Here is a 25,184-nt window from a genome sequence, read left to right on the forward strand (position 1 = left end):
CTCTCCATTTAACCCACCCTTAATAATTTCCCCAGGTTATCTTTTGAATGGGAAGATCTTTACCACGTTATAGTAAACACTGGCAATAGTGAAAGAGGTCGTATGTTGGAAGGGAATTTGTTAGCTTAAATTATTTTATGCATAGCAGTTGGCAAATTGTTTCTGTGATTTCAATGGAATTCTGGCTTCTGTCTTTGAAGGGAAGCAGTAAATCTGCCTATATAAGGAAAGTGAGTCTGAATTGTCAAATGTGCTTTATCAACAACTTTCTTAATCTTTTATTTAGTATGTCATATTACAAATGCAAAGTATGTTCTACAGAGAAAAGCAAGAAACTATAACCAAAGAAAAGAACATTGAAAACACCTTGCTCCTGTGTCCCCATCAGCATCCACTCTTTTTCTTATTAACTTTTCATAATGGAAAATTTCAAATGTATACCAAAGCAGAGAAAATAGTATAGTGAACCCAATGCACCCCATCACCTTCTATAACAATCAGCAACATACTTCCATGCCTAGTTCACCTCTACTCCCCACTCCTCTCCTCACACTGGATTATTTTCAAGCAAATCCCACATATTACATGACTTCATCCATAATTTTAGTGTGTATGTACTTCTAAAAGATAAAAAACTTTAAAAATACTATAATGCTATGATCACAGATGAAAAGCATTAAAAATTATTTTATATTATTATATATTCTGCCAGTACAAATCCCCTAAGTTTTCCTTCCTCCTTTCCTCCCTCGTCTTTCTTTCTTTCTTTTCCTTCCTTCTTTCCTTTCTCCCTTCCTCTTTCTTTCTTTCCTCTTTCTTTCTTCCTTTCTTTTCTTCCTTTTCTTTCTTCCTTCCTTCCTTCCTTTCTTCCTTTCTTTTTCTCTTTTCCTCCCTTTTTTATAAATGGTTAGGAAAACAACAATTTGTAATATCTTGGGGCATTTCCTTTTCAGCTTTCTCATTTTTCTTTTCTTTGTGTTTGTGCATGCCTATGTGTGAGTTCATGTTTATGTGTTTCTCTCTAGACTTCCTGTCACATGTGAACCCATATAACCATAAAATATGAATATAGACTCCTATTCATAAATAAGCTTATACCTTGCAATCCTTTTGTATAACATCTACCTACAATAATACCTGGAAGTCCCCTTCATTGTTTTTTCCTCATGGCCATTTAGAATCCCATAGGATAGCTATTATTCATTTTATCATTTCCTTTTCATTGTTCATTATGACCTATCCTGCCCTGAATACAAGTAACATTTGAATTATTACTGATGGTAAGTTTACAGCTACACTTAGATATTAACAACTGCTTGATGAGCAGAGCACTGAGCAAAATAGCTTCTCTCTCTAAGGAATATACCTTTAGGAAAATTTGCTTTACTTTCATTACTTTAATAGAAGATGCTGGAACCACATGCATGTCACTTTGCAGTTTACCTGACATCAAATTACATTGCCAGGAAAGTAGCCACCGTTCATGTTAAATGTGAGATCCAAGTTAGATAAATGAGTGCATAATCGCAGTGAAATAAGAAAGACACTACATTCAAATGACCGTGTCCTGAGCTCTCAGATCCTGGTAATCAGCAACATTTGGCCTTGTGTACATTTCTGAAAATGTGCATGGGAAAGACTCATTTATACTTTGGAGCAAGATAAACAAAGCATGAATCCTCATGCTAGCATTTACTGCTGGGTGACTTAGTATATATTAATATCCCGAAGCCTGAAGTTTCTTCACCTGCTTATGGGAGATAATGCTAATGCCTAATCATGGGGTGAGTGTGAGGACTGAATGTGATAATGATGCAATAAAGGGCTTTTCACAGTGCCTTGCACTTGGTAAACAAGGGCTCAATAAATTGTAGTGACTTCCGGTTATAGTTAAAAGACCAAATAAATGCCAGACACCAAAGAATGCACATAGGGAGAGTCCATTTCTATATGGTATAACAACGGGAAAACTGTTCTGTGCCATTAGACGTCAAGATAAAGGTTATCTTCAGGAGGGTAGTGATTAGAAGGCACAGGGGCTTCTAGAGTACTAATAATGTTCTTTTCCTGAGTTGCACAGGTGTGTTCAGGTTCTTAAAATTCATTGAACTATACACTCTTGCATATGCACCCTTTTGTGTGTATTTTATACTTTGGTGAAAAATCAAAACTAAAAAAGGAAAAGAACAAAAACAAAATAGCATCAATCTGATTCCTGGCAGTAAGACACCTGGCTTTAGCTACCTAGTGGATATATAGATAATTAGATAGATAGACAGACAGACAAAACACTAGTCATGGTTTTCCATTTGAATTGCTGCTTTCCTGCTACATTTTAGGAAACTTTATTTGAAGATAATGTTAATTCAGGTCAGTCATCAAATATATTTTGAATTGGTTTTATTAAACCCATCTTTGTATTTTTGAGGGAATTTGTCCATATTCAACTCAGGGGGTGGGGAGGGGAGATATTTACCTTTATCTGGATTGTTCGGTGTTGGGGGAAGAGGGGGAGAAGGTGGTGGTGGTGCATATTGCAGCAGCATCTTGTCGGCCTGGACCAGAACCACAGCACTGCGGGCTTTGAAATGAGTTATGGGAAACCTGAGGAGCCCTGAGGATGTGTGGGTCCATCCAGCAGCAAGCTAAACTTATCAACTTGTCCTGAGGAGTAATTCTTTTTTCACAGTACCTCCAGGAAGTAATAGTGAATTCATGACCAAAGAGTTATCTCCTTTCTTTGGGTGGTGACATTTTGAACGCTCAGAAGAACATTTGAAGTTGGAGAAAATAGACCCCAGAAATAGGTATTTGATTTAGTTGTTCTCAAACAATCACACTCATTTTGTCAAGCAAAATGAAGTGAGCGAGGCTCCGCATTTCATGTGGTGGAGCCTGCTGTTCTGTGCAGCTTTAGCTGCCCAATTGAGGGGAGCCCTCGGGATGTGTTTGTGGAATCTGCGCTAAAGGAAAATTTCAGTTCCCACTGTTGTTAGTCCTTTTGTTTTATAATCACACTGTGCACACGTGTGTGTGTGTGTGTGTGTGTGTGTGTGAAAGAGAGAGAGAGAGAGAAGCCTTAAAGGCAAATTATTTGATAATCCTCCTTTTGAAGTCCAATGTATACAATATAGTTGGATAGATTTCATAAAAGTCACCTACTACAGACGTTGTAACAACGAATAAATTGTTTAAGCAGATGGGTCTTAATCAGTATTTTCTAATGTGAATACGGATATGAAAAATATAATTGTAAGGATGTTAGACCCTCTTTTTTGCTGTCACAGCACACAGCTGGAAATTGCTTATTATTAGCTTGCAAATCCTACAGGAAAATACAGAATTATTTTTAGTACTCTGCAAATTTATAGTGGTAATTATGGGTATTCGCATCACTTCCGGAATATGAGAGTCCTATATCTTTATTCTTCAGGTTGAGCATCCTTGACAGTGATTTCTATGATCACTGGAAATCAAAAGTGCTTTCCTGGTTTTGCTATGCATGACAATAGTCTTTTTGCAATGTAAATTATTTGGAGACTCTCTTGCCATAAATTTGTTGTTGTTTTGTTTTGTTGTTTTGTGATCTTGATAAAAGATGAAGTAATAAAAAAATCACCTTGTATTCCCAACACCAAATCCCCCAACCTCCCTGCAACCGAATTCAAACATTTGGCCTCCTTCCTTTGACAACTGGGAGCAATGCCCCTGGTTCTATTAAAAGACCAATCCCTCCCTTGTGCTCTGGATCCCACCTGTTCTTTTTTTTTTGTTGCTTTTGTTTTTTTTTGTTTGTTTGTTTGTTTTTTTTCCAATTTATTTATTTTCAGAAAAACAGTATTCATTATTTTTTCACCACACCCAGTGCTCCATGCAAGCTGTGCCCTCTATAATACCCACCACCTGGTACCCCAAACTCCCACCCCCCCGCCACTTCAAACCCCTCAGATTGTTTTTCAGAGTCCATAGTCTCTCATGGTTCATCTCCCCTTCCAATTTACCCAAAAGCACATACCCTCCCCAATGTCCATAACCCTACCCCCCTTCTCCCAACCCCCCTCCCCCCAGCAACCCACAGTTTGTTTCGTGAGATTAAGAGTCACTTATGGTTTGTCTCCCTCCCTATCCCATCTTGTTTCATGGATTCTTCTCCTACCCACTTAAGCCCCCATGTTGCATCACCACTCCCTCATATCAGGGAGATCATATGATAGTTGTCTTTCTCCGCTTGACCTATTTCGCTAAGCATGATACGCTCTAGTTCCATCCATGTTGTCGCAAATGGCAAGATTTCATTTCTTTTGATGGCTGCATAGTATTCCATTGTGTATATATACCACTTCTTCTTTATCCATTCATCTGTTGATGGACATCTAGGTTCTTTCCATAGTTTGGCTATTGTGGACATTGCTGCTATAAACATTCGGGTGCACGTGCCCCTTTGGATCACTACGTTTGTATCTTTAGGGTAAATTCCCAGTAGTGCAATTGCTGGGTCATAGGGCAGTTCTATTTTCAACATTTTGAGGAACCTCCATGCTGTTTTCCAGAGTGGTTGCACCAGCTTGCATTCCCACCAACAGTGTAGGAGGGTTCCCCTTTCTCCGCATCCTCGCCAGCATCTGTCATTTCCTGACTTGTTGATTTTAGCCATTCTGACTGGTGTGAGGTGATATCTCATTGTGGTTTTGATTTGTATTTCCCTGATGCCAAGTGATATGGAGCACTTTTTCATGTGTCTGTTGGCCATCTGGATGTCTTCTTTGCAGAAACGTCTGTTCATGTCCTCTGCCCATTTCTTGATTGGATTATTTGTTCTTTGGGTGTTGAGTTTGTTAAGTTCTTTATAGATTTTGGACACTAGTCCTTTATCTGATATGTCGTTTGCAAATATCTTCTCCCATTCTGTCAGTTGTCTTTTGGTTTTGTTAACTGTTTCCTTTGCTGTGCAAAAGCTTTTGATTTTGATGAAATCCCAATAGTTCATTTTTGCCCTTGCTTCCCTTGCCTTTGGCGATGTTCCTAGGAAGATGTTGCTGTGGCTGAGGTCGAAGAGGTTGCTGCCTGTGTTCTCCTCAAGGATTTTGATGGATTCCTTTCTCACATTGAGGTCCTTAATCCATTTTGAGTTTATTTTTGTGTGTGGTGTAAGGAAATGGTCCAATTTCATTTTTCTGCACGTGGCTGTCCAATTTTCCCAACACCATTTATTGAAGAGGCTGTCTTTTTTCCATTGGACATTCTTTCCTGCTTTGTCAAAGATTAGTTGACCATAGAGTTGAGGGTCTATTTCTGGGCTCTCTATTCTGTTCCATTGGTCTATGTGTCTGTTTTTGTGCCAGTACCATGCTGTCTTGATGATGACAGCTTTGTAATAAAGCTTGAAGCCCGGAATTGTGATGCCACCAACTTTGGCTTTGTTTTTCAATATCCCTTTGGCTATTCGAGGTCTTTTCTGGTTCCATATAAATTTTAAAATTATTTGTTCCATTTCTTTGAAAAAGATGGATGGTACTTTGATAGGAATTGCATTAAATGTGTAGATTGCTCTAGGTAGCATAGACATTTTCATAATATTTATTCTTCCAATCCAGGAGGATGGAACATTTTTCCATTTCTTTGCGTCTTCCTCAATTTCTTTCATGAGTACTTTATAGTTTTCTGAGTATAGATTCTTAGCCTCTTTGGTTAGGTTTATTCCTAGGTATCTTATGGTCTGGGGTGCAATTGCAAATGGGATTGACTCCTTAATTTCTCTTTCTTCTGTCTTGTTGTTGGTGTAGAGAAATGCAACTGATTTCTGTGCATTGATCTTATATCCTGACACTTTACTGAATTCTTGTACAAGTTCTAGCAGTTTTGGAGTGGAGTCTTTTGGGTTTTCCACATAGAGTATCATATCATCTGCGAAGAGTGATAATTTGACTTCTTCTTTGCCGATTTGGATGCCTTTAATTTCCTTTTGTTGTCTGATTGCTGAGGCTAGGACTTCTAGTACTATGTTGAATAGCAGTGGTGATAATGGACATCCCTGCCGTGTTCCTGAACTTAGTGGAAAAGCTTTCAGTTTTTCTCCATTGAGAATGATATTTGCAGTGGGTTTTTCATAGATGGCTTTGATGATATTGAGGTATGTGCCCTCTATCCCTACACTTTGAAGGGTTTTGATCAGGAAGGGATGCTGTACTTTGTCAAATGCTTTTTCAGCATCTATTGAGAGTATCATATGGTTCTTGTTCTTTCTTTTATTGATGTGTTGTATCACATTGACTGATTTGCGGATGTTGAACCAACCTTGCAGCCCTGGGATAAATCCCACTTGGTCGTGGTGAATAATCCTTTTAATGTACTGTTGAATCCTATTGGCTAGTATTTTGGTGAGAATTTTTGCATCTGTGTTCATCAAGGATATTGGTCTATAGCTCTCTTTTTTGATGGGATCCTTGTCTGGTTTTGGGATCAAGGTAATGTTGGCCTCATAAAATGAGTTTGGGAGTTTTCCTTCGATTTCTATTTTTTGGAACAGTTTCAGGAGAATAGGAATTAGTTCTTCTTTAAATGTTTGGTAGAATTCCCCCGGGAAGCCATCTGGCCCTGGGCTTTTGTTTGTTTGGAGATTTTTAATGACTGTTTCAATCTCCTTACTGGTTATGGGTCTGTTCAGGCTTTCTATTTCTTCCTGGTTCAATTTTGGTAGTTTATATGTTTCTAGGAATGCATCCATTTCTTCCAGATTGTCAAATTTGTTGGCGTAGAGTTGCTCGTAGTATGTTCTTATAATAGTTTGTATTTCTTTGGGGTTAGTTGTGATCTCTCCTCTTTCATTCAGGATTTTATTTATTTGGGTCCTTTCTCTTTTCTTTTTGATAAGTCTGGCCAAGGGTTTATCAATTTTATTAATTCTTTCAAAGAACCAGCTCCTAGTTTCGTTGATTTGTTCTATTGTTTTTTTGGTTTCTATTTCATTGATTTCTGCTCTGATCTTTATGATTTCTCTTCTCCTGCTGGGCTTAGGGTTTCTTTCTTGTTCTTTCTCCAGTTCCTTTAGGTGTAGGGTTAGGTTGTGTACCTGAGACCTTTCTTGTTTCTTGAGAAAAGCTTGTACCGCTATATATTTTCCTCTCAGGACTGCCTTTGTTGTGTCCCACAGATTTTGAACTGTTGTATTTTCATTATCATTTGTTTCCATGATTTTTTTCAATTCTTCTTTAATTTCCCGGTTGACCCATTCATTCTTTAGAAGGATGCTGTTTAGTCTCCATGTATTTGTGTTCTTTCCAAACTTCCTCTTATGGTTGAGTTCTATCTTCAGAGCATTGTGGTCTGAAAATATGCAGGGAATGATCCCAATCTTTTGATACCGGTTGAGTCCTGATTTAGGACCGAGGATGTGATCTATTCTGGAGAATGTTCCATGTGCACTAGAGAAGAATGTGTATTCTGTTGCTTTGGGATGAAATGTTCTGAATATATCTGTGATGTCCATCTCATCCAGTGTATCATTTAAGGCCTTTATTTCCCTGTTGATCTTTTGCTTGGATGATCTGTCCATTTCCGTGAGGGGAGTGTTAAAGTCCCCTACTATTATTGTATTATTGTTGATGTGTTTCTTTGATTTTGTTATTAATTGGTTTATATAGTTTGCTGCGCCCACGTTGGGGGCATAGATATTTAAAATTGTTAGATCTTCTTGTTGGACAGACCCTTTGAGTATGATATAGTGTCCTTCCTCATCTCTTATTATAGTCTTTGGCTTAAAATCTAATTGATCTGATATAAGGATTGCCACTCCTGCTTTTTTCTGATGTCCATTAGCATGGTAAATTCTTTTCCACCCCCTCACTTTAAGTCTGGAGGTGTCTTCGGGTTTAAAATGAGTTTCTTGGAGGCAACATATAGATGGGTTTTGTTTTTTTATCCATTCTGATACCCTGTGTCTTTTGATTGGGGCATTTAGCCCATTAACATTCAGGGTAACTATTGAGAGATATGATTTTAGTGCCATTGTATTGCCTGTAAGGTGACTGTTACTGTATATTTTCTCTGTTCCTTTCTGATCTACCACTTGTAGGCTCTCTCTTTGCTTAGAGGACCCCTTTCAGTATTTCCTGTAGAGCTGGTTTGGTGTTTGCAAATTCTTTCAGTTTTTGTTTGTCCTGGAAGCTTTTAATCTCTCCTTCTATTTTCAATGATAGCCTAGCTGGATATAGTATTCTTGGCTGCATGTTTTTCTTGTTTAGTGCTCTGAAAATATCATGCCAGCTCTTTCTGGCCTGCCAGGTCTCTGTGGATAAGTCAGCTGCCAATCTAATACTTTTACCATTGTATGTTACAGACTTCTTTTCCCGGGCTGCTTTCAGGATTTTCTCTTTGTCACTAAGGCTTGTAAATTTTACTATTAGGTGACGGGGTGTGGGCCTATTCTTATTGATTTTGAGGGGCGTTCTCTGCACGTCCTGAATTTTGATGCTCGTTCCCTTTGCCATATTGGGGAAATTCTCCCCAATAATTCTCTCCAGTATACCTTCTGCTCCCCTCTCTCTTTCTTCTTCTTCTGGAATCCCAATTATTCTAATGTTGTTTCGTCTTATGGTGTCACTTATCTCTCGAATTCTCCCCTCATGGTCCAGTAGCTGTTTGTCCCTCTTTTGCTCAGCTTCTTTATTCTCTGTCATTTGGTCTTCTAGATCACTAATTCTTTCTTCTGCCTCATTTATCCTAGCTGTGAGGGCCTCCATTTTTGATTGAACTTCATTAATAGCTTTTTTAATTTCAACTTGGTTAGATTTTAGTTCTTTTATTTCTCCAGAAAGGGCTTTTATATCTCTGGAGAGGGTTTCTCTAATATCTTCCATGACTTTTTCAAGCCCGGCTATAACCTTGAGAATTGTCATTTTGAACTCTAGATCTGACATATTACCAATGTCTGTATTGATTAGGTCCCTAGCCTTTGGTACTGCCTCTTGTTCTTTTTTTTGTTGTGAATTTTTCCGCCTTGTCATTTTGTCCAGCTAAGAGTATATGAAGGAGCAAGTAAAATACTAAAAGGGTGGCAACAATCCCAGGAAAATATGCTTTAACCAAATCAGAAGAGATCCCAAATCATGAGGGGGGATTTCTCCCCCCTCACGATTGGGTGAGGGATCTCCTCTGATTGGGATCTCCCAATCTCTTCTGATTGGGATCTCTTCTGATTTGGGGACAAAAAGAGGTTCAAAAAGAAAGAAAGAAGAAAAAGAAAAAAAGAATTAAAAAAAAGATTGAATTAAAAATTCAATCAAGAATTTAAAAAAGAATTAAGAAAAATAAAGATTGAAGAGATTAGGATCTCTTCTGATTTGGGGATAAAAAGAGGTTCAAAAAGAAAGAAAGAAAGAAAGAATTTAAAAAAAGAGATTGAATTAAAAATTCAATCAAGAATTTAAAAAAGAATTAAGAAAAAAAAAGATTGAAGAGATTAGGATCTCCTCTGACCTGGGGACAAAAAGATGTTCAAAAAGAAAGAAAGAAAAAAAAAAGAATTAAAAAAAAGAAAATGAACAAAGAAAAGTACAAAAAAGAAAAAAATATATATATTAGATAATCTAGTTAAAAAACGTTAAAAAAGAAAAGGGTAAAAGTTATAAAAAAAATTCAGCAGAAGAAGAGAAAAAAAATGAAAAAGAAAAAAATTAAATTAGCTGCAAGACTAAAAAATCACAGGCAGAAAGCCATGAGTTCCGTGGTTTGTTTTCTCCTCCTCTGGAATTCTGCTGCTCTCTCCTTGGTATTGAAACTGCACTCCTTGGTAGGTGAACCTGGTCTTTCCTGGATTTCTTGTTGATCTTCTGGGGGAGGGGCCTGGTGTAGTGATTCTCAAGTGTCTTTGCCCCAGGCGGAATTACACCGACCTTACCAGGTGCCGGGCTGAGTGATCTGTTCGGCTTTGCTTTCAGGAGCTTTTGTTCCCTGAGCGCTTTCCGTAGACTTCCGGAGGGCGGGAATACAAATGGCGGCCTCCTGGTCTCCGGCCCGGAGGAGCCGAGACCCCGGGGCCCCGCTCCCCTGTGCGCCCTCAGCGAACCGCTCCTAGTAACTCGCGTCTGCCTAACCTTCGGCCGCGCTCCGAGCTCACCGAGCCTGCGGCCGGTTCAAGGCAACTCCGAGCTGCGAGCTTACTGTCGGCTCTGTCTCTGCAGCCGGCTTTCCCGTTCCAATAACCGCAAGCTCTGCGACACTCAGACACCCCCGATCCTTCTGTGACCCCGCGGGACCTGAGGTCACGCCGACCCCGTGTGGGCTTCGCCCCGGTTTAGCCTCCGGAGCGATGTCCCTCAGCGGAACAGACTTTTAAAAGTCCTGATTTTGTGCTCCGTTGCTCCGCCGCTTGCCGGGAGCCGGCCCCTCCCCCCGGGGTCCATCCTCCCGTCGCTTTGGATTCACTTCTCCGCCAGTCCTACCCTTCAGAAAGTGGCTGTTTTTCTGTTTCTAGAATTGCTGTTCCTCTTCTCTTCGATCTGCCGATGGATTTGCAGGTGTTCGCAATCTTTAGACAAGCTCTCTAGCTGATCTCCTGCTAGCTGAGGTAGTCTCAGCCTGCTACCTCTCCGCCATCTTGACTCCTCCCCCACCTGTTCTTTACCCAAGAACTTCACTCTCTCTACCACACTCCTCTCCCTGGTATCATCTCTGTCTGCCCCCATCAGTCTCTACACACATCTGCACAGCTCTGATCTTGAGAAAATTAAACCATCAGTGGCCTCATTCACTGCAAAAATGCTTAGAGAATTAGCCACGTTAGTCATTTCTATTGCTTATCTTCCTTCCCTCCTTAACCAACTCCTATGGCTTCCAAATTCATCAGTCTAATAAATGGCACCCCCATCTACCATTTCCTTAGGCCAAGAACACTGGAGTCATTTCATAAATTCTGTAAATTCAGTCTCACAAGTTTCCTTATAAACTCAGTGCCCACAGTGTATTGGGAATCAAGCCACTCTGTCCTGTCCTCTGGGCTCCCAACCGGGATATACAGAATTGTACATCCTTATATAAAGAACATAAACTATGTGACTGAAGTGTGTGAAAGAGATCTTTAAGGTGTTCTGGAGGTAGAGCCTGCAGGAAACAGCCACCACCTTGAGGGAGGAGGTTGGAATTCCAATTTAGATACTGAGAGGAAGGGCCCCAAGGAGCTGAAACCCCGACCTCGGAGTTGGGAAGGGGTAAGGGCAATTGGGGGAAATCTTATGTTGAAGCTGGGACCCAGACCCCTGAGGAGGTCGTGCTGGTCTGCGCTTGGTGCTGGCGTTGGAGTTGCCCAGTGGGATGCTATGAGACTTGTTCGGCGAATATTGTGAAAATAAACTGCTGCTAAGAAAAAGTCCTGCCATTGTCAGGTGAAGAAAGGACACTACCCTATGATGAGGCTCAGGGATAAAGAAACCAAAATCCCTTTCTGACTCCCTCTGCCTCACGCGCTGTCTGTAGCACCCCCTAGGGGCAGAACCCAGCAGAGAGCTGGGGCAAAGAGGGAATGCTGGGTCTTAGCCCCAAGTCAAAAAGCAGGGTATACAAAGGTGAGCTTAAAGATGAGATCAGGGGCCCCTGGGTGGCTCAGTGGGTTAAAGCCTCCGCCTTTGGCTCAGGTTGTGATCCCAGTATCCTGGGATCAAGCCCCGCATCGGGCTCTCTGCTCGATGGGGAGCCGGCTTCCTCTTCTCTCTCTGCCTGCCTCTCTGCCTACTTGTGATCTCTGTCTGTCAAATAAAAAAAAATAAATTCTTAAAAAAAAAAAAAAAAAGATGAGATCAATACTAGATAACTGGTATAATCTCTACTCTCACTTGTTGCTCCTTTTCATTCTCTTTTCCTGGCTCTGCACCTGCCTGAAATTGAAATGTTGGCGTGCCCTGGGTCTTCATGCTGGACCTTCTCTCTCCTTATGTGGTCTTCTCTAACCCCATGGCTTTCCAAGCAGATATACGCTATGATTCCCAAATTTGTATCTCCAACCCTGACCTCTCCCCTAGGCCCAGAGTCAAGTAGCAAATTGTCTATGATACATTTCACAGAGATATTTAATAGGCATGTGAAGCCCGTGTTGAAAACAGGGCTTTTGACTTGTCACTCATCTTCAGCCTGACTCTCATGCCCTCTTCTCATTAAATGTCACATCCTATATAATTTTGTTAAGCCAAAATCTCAAAGTCGTTTCATAAACTCAAGATTCTAATTATTCTTATAAACAATGTGATAAATTATTCTTAGTAAATGCTATCTCCCAAATATATCTGGAACCCAGTCACTTTTATTACCTTCATTACGCAATTATAAAGATTATTTATTTATTTCTTTATTAGAGAGAGAGAGAGCAAGTACGCACAAGCAGAGATGAGGAGCAGAGGGAGAGAGCAGGGAGTCTGATGTGGGGCTCGATCCCAGGACCCTGGGATCATGACCTGAGCTGAAGGCAGAGGCTTAACGACTGAGGCACCCAGGCACCCCAGGTATCTACAAGTAAACTACCTCACCCCAGATGGGACTCGAACCCACAATCCCTGGCTTAGGAGGCCAGTGCCTTATCCATTAGGCCACTGGGGCTTCACTCATTATGCAATTATAATACAAGTCATTTTCTTTATTGACATAGTGCAGGTGACTGTGAACTTGTCTTCCCGCTTCCTCACTTGTGACCCCGTAATCCATTTGCCACATGGTGTTTTGGGGAGAGTCAGGCAGACCATATTGCTAGCCAACACAAAGTCTTCTATTAGCTATTGCTTGAATGCAAAATAAAATCCAAGTTCTGTGCACGTTAAGCAGGCCCTACAGCAGGCCCTTTCTGTAAAGGGCAGATGAGAAATAGCTTTGGCTTTGTGGGCCAGCCAGTCTCTGTCACATGTTGGCATTAATGTGGAGCATGAAATCATCCATAGTCTCTGGCTTGGTGAAATGTAACAGGAAGGCCGCTGGGGGCAGTGGAAGGTTTCAGAGAAAGGCAAAGTTGTTTGGAATGCAGAGGCCTGCATGACCACTCCACCCACTCTGCCCTAGGAATGCCTTGGGGAGTTGCCTTCCCCAAGCTTTCTTAGCCCAAACAGTTAAGCCCAAACAGAGATATTTGCATTGTCCCTTAGGCTATATTTTGCACTGCGAATAGACCATGAAGATTAGCATATCAACAGATCTGCCTAGTTCCAGTAAGACCCCTTGTAACACAGGGCAAGCTTGGGCTGTAGGGATGAGGATTTGTGATTATCCTGATGGACCAATAAAAGCAGGAGCAAAGAATAGCAAAGGGTCTTCCTCTCTGAGCGTGGACCCCCTTACCTTCTACTCTCTTTCGCAGCAAAATTTGGAGTAATCTTTCATCCGTGGGTACAGGGACTGCTGGCCATTTCCAGCAGTCCCACCTGCTTTACTACTGTGGCATGAAAGCAGCCATAGACAGTATGTAAATAAATGGGCAAGGTATGGTTCAGTAACACTTTACTTACAAAAATAAACAATGGACGAGTTTGCTCACCTCTGCTCTGTATCATCAGGTTACTTCAAACCTAACTTTTGCCCTGTCTCAGTCTAGATGGCATTCTTTGTAACCTCAAGTACTTCATACTTCTTGTTCCTTCTATCTGGAATTCCCTACCTTCAGCTCTGTCCCTGGCCAGCTTCTACCACTCAAATGTCATCTCCTTGACCACCATTGGCACACTCCCCTGCGCTGTTACCTCGCTTAGTTTATTTCAGAGCATTTATCACTGTAAGACATTTTTCATTTGTTCACATGCGTATCATCTACTTCCTCAAGAAGTAAGAGAAAAGGTGTTTGAAATCCTATTATGAAATCCTACCTATTAATCCTATTATGAAATCCATAATCCTACCATTAGTTGTTCAATAGATGTTTATTGCATGAATTAACTAAAACCCAGGATTTTAGTTTTTCTATTTCTTTTTTAAGGATGTTATTTATTTATTTGAGAGAGAGTATGAGCAGGGGTGGGGAAGGAGCAGAGGGAGAGGGAGAAGCAGATTCCTGCCCAGCAGGAAGCCTGATTTGGAGCTTGGTCCCAGGACCCCCGGGATCATGACCTGAGTCGAAGGCAGAGGCTCAACTGATTAAGCCACCCAGGCCCCTATTAGTCTCTGTATTTTTTCTTCTTTGTCAATACAAAATAAATCCCAATTTGATTCGACATCATGGTTGGTCACGGATCTTCCACCTTGCTTCATTTACCTAGACTTGGTCAGTTAATCAACCAGTCCTGTAATCAGGTGAGAAGTCACCAGTTGCTTGCTCTGCAAATAAACTCAGCTAGACCCTGAGAGGCATGGCATGAGTGCTTGATATCCATACACCTTGCCCTCCAGAAACTGAACATTTTCCTTGACCTCATGAGAGTAAACCGAATTTGGATGTATATACAAAATTGAGAGTGTTTGCTTTTAAAGATTCAGATCGCATAAACACATCCAAGCTTATGTATCCCTGACAAGAGATACGTAATTATTCCCAGGGTGGGATTAGATGATTTCCAAAGTCCTTCTGCATGACTCAGTCTGCCTGCTGGATGCCTCCTCCTCATGCATCTTTTGGAGCAAAAATATCATGCTGTAAGCTGGAGAATCTTCTCACTGTCTGTTTGTTTAGATGGTAGCCGTTACACCTTGTTGCAGTGTGGAGAAGGGGCTGGGAGAGAAGGTTCAAGTCTCATCACCTCAGGGACGAAGATCTGTTCTGACATTGTGTTTAGTACTAAACTATTGTAATCAAGTTTTGTCAAGGTTGAGAGATGTTTGTTACCTACAGAAAACATCTCCTGGAGTTCTGACTGCTGAAAACAGCCTCCCCCTTTGCGTGACTTTTGCCTGTAATCTTATAAAATCACCTCAGAAGCCATACTGGCTAAGTGAATGGGACGTAAAGGGAAAAAAAAAAAAAGTCATTTTTTGAAGAGAGAGAAAGGAAGAAAAAAGAAAAATAACTGTAGCATACTCTATCAGTTCCTATCAATCCTGTTCAAAAAAACCCTCTCTAAATATGTGTGTCTCTTCCAAGCATGGAAAGGTGCCAGTGACCTCCTCTTCCTGATTCCTGTCCCTAGTTGAAGGTCCCACTCCTGTTCAATGGTACGTTCCCCCCTGCATGGCAATGCAGAATTCTATGGTCCCTTTCCCTCCTTGTTATCCCTACAACCTCTTCCCTCAGAAGCCCTCTGAACAAAAGACAGCTTTAAGTAATATAAATAACAGAAAATATAGGAAGTATGTTTAATGGGCAGTTTAAGTATCAAAGCTAATGTTCCTCAAGTCTCCATTTTCATCAGGAGTGTCCGCATCATCACGAAATTCCTCAGTGGGGAAACGTGGGAAACACAGTCTGTTCTGTTTGCTGCAGAGTGGCTCAGATTTGGAGCTCAGGAACCCTTGTAATGTAATGTCCCACTTAATCCTTCATGGCTCTGGCTTTCTAGAAAAACCCTCTGTACTTCTCCCCAGATTTAGGTTCCTGAGCCCACAGGGTTCTGAGAAGGCTCTGTTGGCAGCTCTCAAGCTTTGGGCATTTTGTCATCATCCCCCTACACACTTGTGGAAGACACTTCCTCAGCAACTCTGGTTTTTAAACAGCTAATTACATTTTAAGGGTCAGGAGCAATTTTCTATCTGGGTATTACCTTAAGGATTCTCTCAAACTACTCCAAAGATGTTGCCTCATGGAAGTGTTCCTCTACAGTTCTCTGAAGCTACTTCATTAGTGTCACCTGGAATACATTAAAAAAAATCAGCTTTGGAAATCTTACTAGTGGGGGGTTCCTTCTCAATCCAAGTTTCTAGGGATGGGGATCAGGCTCAGCTATATGTGTATTTTTAGAATGTTCCACCATCTATTCTTACTCAAGCTAAAGTTTGAGAACCCTGTCCTCTTCTGTACATCATTGAGGTCACATAAAGAAAGCAAATCATAGAGCTGGCTTTGCCAAAATAGTGCCCGCTTACTACTCAAGGTATTTGAGATATTCCAGACTAGCTCTTAAAAAACAATTCTGCACTTTTTCCCGTGTCTTTTAGAACAAAATAAAAGTTTGATCTCAAACCAGTGATCTCCCTGATGCTATAGTTAAGGATGAGGCTGAAGAAAGATAAGTGAGCAAAAAAAGAAAAATTAAGTGAATGTTTAAAGAAAAGTCCTAAGCAAATCGAAATAAAGAGAATTTGAACGGACAAATGGATTCTGCTGTTGTATTCAAATCCTGGTTCAGCCACAAACTGCCCAGGATGTGAGTCACATCCGACTTGTTTCTGCGTGTACGGTTGTGTGGCCTGTGGACAGAGGGTCTGTTGTACCCATCCTGGGTACAACAGGATGTTGCTCTCCCTTCCTGTAGGTGGGAGTTGTTTCCTGGAAGTGCTCTCAGGAGCGCTGTGATGTTACTGCCTTCAATGTTTGCTTCCACTTTCCTCCTCATCCTAGTTTCCTTGGGGCAATATTTTCCCCTCCTATGCAACCATTCTCCCTAGCTCAACTGCCTGCCTGAGTCTGTGGATGTAGCATCCTCCTGTCCATAATCCTGTCACTCGACTGAAAAGAATAACAATTTCTAGGGATTTCTTTAGCAGAGGCACCGCCTGGTGCCACAATGGCCAAGTTGGAGCTTGCTAATCTGATGCAAAGGATGCTGATAGACCAGTGTCAAGGGCACACTGCCTCAGTCTCATATCGGGGGAGGGGGGGGCACAGTGGGTGCAGCTGACACTCTCAGGGCCTGTCTTCTGCACTTGAGCTCCAGCAGATTTTCAGCTGCAGCTGCCTATATCCCTGTGCCCGAGGTGTCTTCGTCCCAACTGCAGGAAACCTCATGTTGATGCAGTGTCTCCCCTTTATTATTTATTTAATCAAAGCAAGAATTTGGGGTTGAGATTCGAACTCAAGTAAAAGGGGAGAGTATCTTTTAGTATAGAGAAGGCAATGTTCAGGGGAGATTGGAGGGGTTTTTTGTTTTGTTTTGTTTTTAATTCCAGTATAGTTAACATACAAAGTTATATTAATTATAGTATGCAATATAGTGATTCAACACTTCTATACATTACTCAGTGCTCATCATGATAAGTGTACTCTTAATCCCCTTTACCTATTTTGCCCAACTGCACCCACCTTCCCTCTGGCAATAGATGGAAGCTTTTTGTATATTCTTAGTTAACCCTTCAAATGTGGCCCCTGTATGGTTGTGAACTGGATCTCACTTACGAAACTTCGCTACCAATAACCCTAAAAAACCCTGGTTCATCATCTACTTGATTTGTTAATCTAGCTAAATCAATGGGTCCCAGATTTCAATTAGCATCAAAATGCCCTATAAGGATTGATAAATCACAGATTACTAGTCCGGTCCATTCCCCCACCCCCAAACTATTAAGTCTGGAGTAGGATCTCAGAATTTGCATTTCTAGGAAGTTCCCAACTGATGTTAATGCTGTTGGTCCAGGGACCTCACTGAGAACTGTTTATTTAGGTTTGCTTTCCCTGTAACCTCTTGAAATATAGAGCCAGGCATTTGCCACTAAAATAAAGTATTAATTGATTTTTCTTTCAAAATTGTATCTATTGATTTTGATTAGATAATACATTTATGTGGCTTCAAAGTCAAAGTCTATAAAGCAATAGTTGGATTCTTCCTTAGCATGATAAAGTACAAGGATCTCAACACAAAAGTCAGCATTATGTTTAACAGGGAAACACTGGAAATGTTTCCATGAAAGGAATAAAACAAAGGTGTTCACTATGTCTACTGTAACTGACTGTTATTCTGGGAGGTGTTCTAGATATCATTGTGTACCTAGAAATTCCAGAAGGATCAACTGAAAAACAAACAAACAAACTCTAGTATAATAAGAGTGTTCAGTAACATAGCTGTGTATAATATTTTATGTGGAAAAATACCAGTAAGCTTACTGTATATAAGCAATAAGCAAGGAGGTTAGATAATGGAAACAGAAGTTTTATATTTTGAAAAATATATAATATGCTAAAGAATAAACTATATTTTAAAAAATCTGCAAGATCTATATGGAAAAAAAAAACCTTAAAATATCCTGAAGACACCAAGAAAGACTTGAACTAATGGTAACAGAAGCTTTTGTAATGGAAGAAGATACAGTGTTCTTGAAAGATGAGGGTCAACTTCATAAAAAATGTTGATTGTCTTTAAAAAAAGAAATAAACTCAATGAGAATACTGAATAAAATATGAACATTTTTTTTTAGCCTTAAGATGGTTTCTAGAGTACGCATGAAAAAATAAACCAACAGGTTTAGCCAGGAAAATTCTACAAGAGTAATGAGGAAGAGCTAACAACAATGTCATAAAGCATACTGCAAAGCCTTAATAATTTAAACATTATGGTATTAGGTCATGAGTAGACACAGTAGTAGCTTCCAATACAAATAAATGTTTAATATATTATAAAGTTGGCTTTTAATTCTTGGTAAAGGGTTAGATTCCTCCAATATGGAACCTATGGTCATTTGTATTATTAACATTGTTACTTTTGGGCATTGCTACACATTCACCAGCAACCAATGTTTATTAAGAACTCACTACATGCTAAATAGTATGCCCAGCATTTCCACAGATGTTGACTTGTTTAGTGTAAACAATAATTTATATGGAAAAAATTTTTATCTTCATTTTTAATATGAAGGAAACAGAGATAAAGTATCTTGCCTGTAGGAGCACAATAGTTAATGGCACAGTCTGAATTTAGAATTCGGCTTTCAACTCCCTCTCTGAGGCTTTTTCTGTGCACCAAACTTCAGATCTTATTAAGGACTTATTAAGTGGTCATTTCTTATATGTGTATTTTCTATTCATTATCTTAATTTAATGTGGTTCATCATTTTTTAGGGTAGTCAACATGAGTTTCTAATTAGCAACTTTAAACATGAGTTGATTTTTTAAAAAAAAGATTTGTAACTTTTCTTTTACAGGAAATTGCCTTTTTTTAGCTCAAACTATTAAGATAGTAGAGGATTGATTTCTGGTCAAAGTTAGTAACTGAGAGGTTTTGAACCCTATCTTGATGGTACCTTATGCTATGAGCCCTACCTTGATGGCCTCAGGCAGGGAGAAATGCTGCCACCAGCATGGGACCTGGTGTGTCCAGGTCTGAGGACATCTAGGCAAAGTGACAGTGAGAGTCTCAGGTCCTCCCATTCCCAGGGCCTCTCCCGCACCTTACAGAAGTGTGAATGGGCAACAAGTCTCCTCTCTTCCCTGGAGATCCGCTTTCCAACTACACAGGGTGTGTCCAAGCCACTCTCTCCACTGATTTGAGAGCTAGCGCAACACCTTTAAAGATCCTGGAAACCTGAAAGGCCACTTCAGTTCCTGAGCATTCAGGGGCCTCCTACTGCCTCTCTGACCCAGGAAACCATAATAACAAAGTCACTGTGGCTCACGATGATTCTGAGCCATTCACAGGTGTCTTGGAACTCAACTCCGAATTCTGGGGAATGCCAGTAGTATGTTTTCGCTAAAACAATTACCATTCACCTGTTGAGAAAATTCATGATTTGTTAGTGATTTATGACTTTTATTTTTTTCCTCTTTAACCAGGATGCAGCCCTTATTTCATTAGGTTTATTATGTTTTTAATTACCTCAGGGACCTATTTGGTGCCTAATTATCTGTATGACAGGAAATTAAACTAAGCTATTTGTCTGTAGGCACTGTGCAACCTTACTTTCCCCTCTTCTCTCTCCTGGCCTTTTTTTTTTTTTTTTTAAATAATGCTAACATGAATTGCAAATCTAGACCAAAATGGGTTAAGTGTGGCACTTCAGACTAGCTCTGTGTTATAAAACATTTGATGAACATTTGAAAGAACACTCAAGTTTTGGTCCATTGATTGTCAATTGTCAAATGTCTATTGAGTCATCAGAATTGTCCTGGTGGGCACTCTACCACTGTGGTCAGGGTTAACTCAAATTAAAACCTCAAGTCTGGGGGTGCCTGGGTGGCTCAGTCAGTTAAGCATTGGCCTTTAGCTCAGGTCATGATCCCGGGCTCCTGGGATCAAGCCCTCCATTGGGCTCCATACTTAGTGGGGAGCCTGCTTCTCCCTCTGCCTCTGCTGATCCCCCTGCTCATGCTCTCTCTCGCTCACCCTCTCCCTCAAATAAATAAATAATACCTTAAAAAAAACAAAACAAAACAAAAACAACCCTCAAGTCTGACTTCTGAAGATTCAATCCTGGCATTGCTACTTAGTTGCTATGAAACTGCCCAGTTGGTCACTAAACCTTCCACTCCTTTGGTGTTCTTATCTGTAAAATGGGGATAGTAAGAAGACCTGGGAGAGGGCTGAGGACCAACTGACATAATACAAATAAGTACGTGCAGAGCACTTCAGTGCCTGGCCTACAGTAACTACGTCATAAACAATCACTGTGCTTATTAAGAGAGAGCCAAGATTTGCAGAAGATCAACATTTTTATTTATGGCCAGCTATTGTCTATTTCAGGGAAGAGATAAGCATTTCAAGGAGTTGCTTGTTTCTGCTGACATTGAACAAAGCAGAGGCAGAGTGGGCCCTGAGTCTGAAGCAGGAAAACCTGCCATGCCCAGTGTCAGGGCCATGAGCTCTCATCATGTTCAGACTCCTTGGACTAGCTCACAGGTGCTCATTTAAAGCTCACAATCACGAAAGATTCCATTATTTCCCCTTGTTTGACTTTCCATTGCTTCTCTTGGAGAAGCAATCAGTAATGAATTCTACAGGTAGCATGACACCCTCCCAGAAAATTATGAAAGGGGGAGAAGGAATGAAATAAAAACTCCCCAAATTCCCTGAAGTTTTATTTCTTTTTCCACGGCAAAGGGGAGAGCATTCTTTGTTGAGAGCGCTTGTCTGAATTGTCTTCCTTACTCGACAGCTCAGGAATGAAGTCTACTGGGATAACGGGGGAGTGTTGAAAACATCCAAAGGATACTAACAGGCCTAGGTTCATTTTTCAAAGCTTCCCTTTCGCGTCAGCCTTTGTCAAAAGGATCTGAGCTTTTACCAGTAAGAGGCGAGTATTAAATTGGTGCGCTTCAATCTCCATAGTTCAGAAGAAAACTTGGGCCTCCCCCCCGCCACCACCCCCAGCTAAATCTACAAATCTGAGTGACATATCTACAAGGAGATACTGCAGCAGCAAGAGAGACACAGAAACACACACAATCCAGCCCAGGCCGCGATGATAATTGCAGTGTGGCGGTCCCTGGTATCCTCGGAGTAATTACTCTGACATTCTTTATCATTGTGTGTTAGATGTGATATGAAGCAATTATCCAGTCGCTTTTTGGAATATTGATGCCTGGGCTGTCTTCGCACATTATCCTCATCTCATACTGTGACCCTGCAGGACTTAATTCTGACACCTTGAGTCTCTCATGGCAGATTGATAAGATGCGTGGGCTTAATCTTGCCTTTCTTAGGATGAGACTCTAGTGTTTACCCGTGTTATTAAGGAGAAGTACTGATAACACGAAGTACTGCCATTTTCCTTTTTCTGCTTGCAAAATGTGATTTGTATCTAGAATTCTCTAGTGCCCAGTCCCCTACTGCATATATTGTCACAATGGCATTTACTCCTAATTGTAAACTACCTTCATAACAAAGGCAGACATTATTGTTTTCCCATATAATTACTTGCAATAGTCAGCGTGTTCATAAGCAGCACTTCTCATAACCCTGTTTTAATAGTAATCTGAGGAATATGGAATAAGATTTATTAAGAACACATGTTTCTGGTCCACGTCCACTTTGTGGGAATAATGCCTGAGGGCATGGAAATTTCACTCTCCAAGAGGTGGTCTATTTTCTTAAGTTGAAATTGGCATTGTGACAGTATTTCACTTTAATCCAAATGGCTATTTTTCAGCTCCTTTATTGGTAGATTTCTTTCATTTTTCTGAGAGTAGTTTTTTTTTTTTTAATTTGGAAACTGGATTAACATGCCCACATTTTAAATATTTCGTATCATATTGACTTATTTGTACCACATGATAGCAGACATCTGGCGTCTTTCCAAAAACCTAGAGAAAGCCGCTTTCTGATGCTGTGTGTGGCTGTCCCTCCCCTGTCCCCATGTATGAGAGGTATGCGGTGAGGTAAGGGTTGGTAAAGCCCACAGAAGGAGCAATGGCCCAACCATGATGTAGCCATGACATATTGGTAACAAAATATATGCATATACCCCTGTATGCTCTTCTGTGGTCAACACTACCATCCCTATAAAGAGATGTCAGCAAGGCAGTTTGTGGTGGTGTGAGGAGCTGGGGCATATGAGGACGGACTGCCCCAGTCCATACATGGGATGAGACACCCCTGTGAGGTGGTGCTTCCTCCCTATGAGCCATTCCTTCATCATTTGGGAGATGAGGAGAACCATACATTTCCTCTGCAGCTGATACAAGAGGTAGATTGGTTGCTGGACATAAAGCTCTTAGTACAAGGCCTGTAAAATGAAGGCTCTCTCAGTAAGTGTTACTTATCAATCATCTGTATGTGTTGATGGAGAGGGTTGAGTCATTTGCACTTCTGATTACCTGACTTGCTATTATTACCCTTGGTCTGTGAAAGGGACTTCTAGTTTGATTAATCATTTAATCCCCTCTTACCCATAACCAACTCCTATTCCCTACCCCACATCCACTCCATAAACAAATATTCTGGTATATTTGTTATAATCATGTACTTGGATGTGTTCTTTGAAGATATTTTTGGTTTTATTTTGTGAATATAATTTACACAAATGTTCTTCTACTAGATCTTATCTTTTCTCTATCTGTTTTGTTTTCTCCTTTAGCTATAGTCTGAATGGATGTGTCCTCCCAAAATTCATATATTGAAATCTGATCCTTAATATGGTAATATTAGGAAATAGAGCATTTGGGAAGTAATTAGGTCATGAGCGCAGAGCCCTCATGAATGGGATTCTTATAAAAGGAGCCCCAGGTACCCCTGGGTAGTTAAGACTCTGACTCTTGGTTTTGGCTAAGGTCATGAGATAGAGCCCTGCTTTGGGCTCCCAGTTCAGCACTGAGTCTGCTTGAGATTCCCTCTCCAGTCCCTCCTGCCCATGCTCTCTCTCTCTCTCTCTCTCTCTCTCTCTCAAATGAATAAATAAATAAATCTTAAAATAAGCAGCAGCCCCAGAGAGCCTCCTCATCTCTTCTACTATGTGAGGTTACAGCTAGAAGGCACTGCCTATGAACCAGGAAGCAAGTCCTCACCAGACACCAAATCCACCAAATCTACCAGTGCCTTTATTTTGGACTTCTCAGCCTCTAGAATTGTGAGAAATAAATATCTATTGTTTATAAGTCACTCACTCTATGGTATTTTGTTATAGCAATGCAAACAGACTTAGAAACCTTTCCATTTATTTTTCTTTTTCTTTGCTTAGCATGATATTTTAAAGTCATATATATATATATAATGTTGCTGAATATAGATCAAGCCCACTTCTGCTCACTGCTCCATGGAATTCCGTGTGTGTGGAATATGACTTAGCCATTTCTTCAATGACAGACATTTAGATTGGCTCCAGCTCCACATGTCCATAAACAACATTCTTGTAGGTGCCCTTTACAGAGTTGTGCAACCATGGGTAGAATTGCTGGACTGTCTTCCTAAATAGTTACACCAATCCTGGCTCCTATCAGTGCCACAGAAGGCAGAAGGGTTTCTATGGCCTCCATCCCCACATCCCCACTAACACTAGGCATGAGTCAGATTTCCAATTTTTGAACATAAAGAAATAATCCATTGCTATTTTAATTTCTGTCTCTTTACTAATTTCTATCTCTTTACTCTTTACATCAAACTGCTACCTTTGCTGATTTTTACATGGTATCCCTTCCTAACTATGAGATCCTGATTTTGATGTCACTGAATTAATCAATTTTTAGCCTTTTGGTTGTGCTTTTGAATTTTCAAGGCATCCTTCCTCACCCTTAGGTCATGAAGATGTTCTTATCCATTTTCTTCTTCTAAATTTTTAGTTTCATTTTTCATATCAGTTCTCTAATTCTTCTAGAGTCTATTTCTATATAGATATGGTATCAGAAAGTGGTCCAGTTTATTTTTCTTCACATAGATGATAATGTTACTAAAAAGTCCTTCTTTTGTCCATTCCATTATAGTCATCTCTGTTGACCTCCTCAAATTTTTTTTGAGTCTTTCAAAACATTACTCCACTGTCTTCATTGTATCCAGGATTGTTTAACAAGTCTCTTATCAGCTGGATTCTTTCTGCTTGATCTTCCATACCTCTGAGCTTTTCTTTTTTTATCTCTATTCATCCTTTCCACATAAAATCTGAGACAGTCCCTAAATCAGCTTCCCAGATTACTGATTTATTTTTCTGTGATATCCACCTCTTTACCTCATCCAATATAATAATTTCAACTATTATAGCATCTATAGTTAATATGTCTACTTGGCTCATTTTATGACCTATTGTTATTGCTTCAAATTGCATGTCTCCCCCTTATTTCCTTGCATTTTTTTCCCAATTTATTTATTTTCAGAAAAACAGTATTCATTATTTTTTCACCACACCCAGTGCTCCATGCAAGCTGTGCCCTCTATAATACCCACCACCTAGTACCCCAACCTCCCACCCCCCCGCCACTTCAAACCCGTCAGATTGTTTTTCAGAGTCCATAGTTTCTCATGGTTCACCTCCCCTTCCAATTTACCCAAAAGCACATACCCTCCCCAATGTCCATATATTTCCTTGCATTTATTTCTTATGTTTATTTTAACTTTTTGGTCCTCAATAGTTTGGCTTTAGATTGTATATGCTGTTTAATGTGTTATCTTTCTTTTCTGGTGGTTATACGCCTTTGGTACCTAGTCATTTTGACCTGTAAGATTCTAAGGGGGATGCAAGGGTGCTTTCCTGGAGATACACAGGAGAAACATGAACATAACATAGGTGCTGCCGCATGACTGCACCAGCATCTTCCTCCCTAGGATGCACCAGCTCTCTCCCCCACTCCATGAACCCACCACACATACCACTTCCCAACTGCCTCTAGTCTCCCCCAGATGATTGCACTTTTTAAAAATAGGTGCCTTAGATCTCTGCTTTCCTTTTATCACTCTAGTTCTTCCCAGGTTGATTTTGAGGGAAGAATCCAAAAGCCCATG

The 25,184-nt window shown here is 40.5% G+C and overlaps 1 protein-coding gene and 1 non-coding gene across 2 annotated transcripts in view; one reads left to right on the plus strand and one right to left on the minus strand.

Moving 5' to 3' along the window:
* The window catches only part of MACROD2 (mono-ADP ribosylhydrolase 2), a 1,971,347-nt gene that overhangs the window by 1,541,260 nt on the left and 404,903 nt on the right, over window positions 1-25,184 (plus strand). The window lies entirely within an intron of this gene.
* On the minus strand, window positions 12,510-12,582 carry TRNAR-CCU. Its single transcript has one exon. It is a non-coding gene; the product is annotated as a tRNA-Arg (tRNA).

Source organism: Neovison vison, chromosome 8 (genome assembly GCF_020171115.1).
Source record: "Neovison vison isolate M4711 chromosome 8, ASM_NN_V1, whole genome shotgun sequence".
Taxonomy (NCBI): domain Eukaryota; kingdom Metazoa; phylum Chordata; class Mammalia; order Carnivora; family Mustelidae; genus Neogale; species Neogale vison.